A 1,880-nucleotide genomic window follows, 5' to 3' on the forward strand; every position below is an offset into this window, starting at 1 on the left:
ATGAAACTGATACTAAAACCACCAGCAGGTGGCTGCAAATCATTGAATCATTTAGACAAACGATTCATTCAAAGCGGCTGATTCATTTAGGTACAAAGCAAGTGGCTGAGTGAGTCGTCAAGTCAATCCATAGACCGATTTGTTCCAAAACTTGGATTCATTTAGTAACGAAACTGGAAATGTTGTTCAGAGTGCGCAGTGGCTCTACTGTTTTGAACTATTTTTGTTGGCAAACTTTTGCACTCTTGCTCGTGTGGTATTGCTTATGAATATTTATAAGCATATTTTGCATTTTTTCATTCATTCTGATGCCATTTTTGTTCAGAGTGCGCAGTGGCTCTACTGTTTGGAACTATTTTTGTTGGCAAACTTTTGCACTCTTGCTCGTGTGGTATTGCTTATGAATATTTATAAGCATATTTTGCTTTTTTTCATTCATTTTGATGGCATTTTTGCCTCGATGGATGTAACTAATTCCCCACCCTACATACTTCTCTCTTTCTCTATTCACTCAGAATATTCGTCACAATACTGGAAGAAAAACAAATACAGTTCCATTTCCATTTAATTTAATCTCTGACAATTTAACAAGTAATGAAAGTATGCACATAACACGTGTTAATCGTAACGCTACGCCAACAATTGTGCCAATCCCCACTACTAAACGCTGATTAAAATGAATGCAGAAGTCCTCACGCTCCTATTCCTAATTAATTAATCAAATTCAGCTCAAAACACAGGCCACAACCTAACATGTCATTATGGCCTAGTAATTGTCCATCACACTCATTCTACAGGACAAAAGAGTGCTGGAGTGGTGGAGCATGAATCCAGGGGCACTAAAACTAACCCTTAAGTGCTCCTGAAACATGACCTGGAAACACTTGTAGTTTTTATTGTTCATTACGGAACAGCATGCAAAGCACTACGCTAACTAATTCCATTACGCTAATCCGCCTCAAAACAACATATTGAGCAGATAAGAGTGTGGATAATTTATGCGGGATTCAAATGAGCACCAAATCAGAATAATTAATGAAGGCCCCGGCTTAATTAGCCTGGCACTGGGAAACACTTCCTGCGTTCTCAACCAAATGGATGCACAACGCGTTATTTCAAAGAGCCCAGAGGGGCAGGAGACCAGGAAAGCACCTTTTCATGATAGCAGCCCCCAAAAGTGTGTTATCTGTACTTGTCTCGTCCCTCTGGAGGAGCTTTGCGAGGAGAAGCCGAGTAAATGTTAATCCTCCATATGGATTTATTTTCAAAATTAACCGATTCCGCATTTGCTTCGACCTCTTTGTAGGGTGAAGTTGGCGGTGAAATTTTGCAAATCAGTCACAGTTGGGGTGACATTTAACTAGGCAACAAAGCTGTTTACAGGAACATAAAAGCTACACGTTTGCTGCCATGCACATTAATGTGTATATTTCAGAAAAGTTTCCAGTCCAGCAATTACCAGTGATGAATATAAGCAGGAAACCTATGCATTGATGAATAAAACATGCCCTTATTAAAAATAACCTCCATCTAAACAGCCTCTGGCATCAACAAATCATAGCAAGAGTGTGGGTCAAGGTAAAAAAATAAATAATAATAAAATAAAATAAAATAGTACCAGGGAGTCCCCAGAAAAACCTAAGGCCGTTCACTCTACCTGAACATGTCGCCCAGGCCCTTCAGCACGCCTTTCTTGGCTTTGCTCTTGTCTTTCTTGTCTTTCCCTCCTCGCTCCTTCTTCTTGTCCTCTTTGGTGCGTCCTCCGTTCAGCTGTTTCTCTGTGTTGGAGGGTGGGAGGGTGAGGTCCGTGGCCGTGGAAATGGAGTCGCGGCCTGATCGTGAGCTCTCCTCTGTATCTTCTTCCACTGAGATGGTGGAGA

The sequence above is a fragment of the Sinocyclocheilus rhinocerous genome, unplaced genomic scaffold (genome assembly GCF_001515625.1).
Source record: "Sinocyclocheilus rhinocerous isolate Xijiao unplaced genomic scaffold, SAMN03320098_v1.1 scaffold3412, whole genome shotgun sequence".
Taxonomy (NCBI): Eukaryota; Metazoa; Chordata; class Actinopteri; order Cypriniformes; family Cyprinidae; genus Sinocyclocheilus; species Sinocyclocheilus rhinocerous.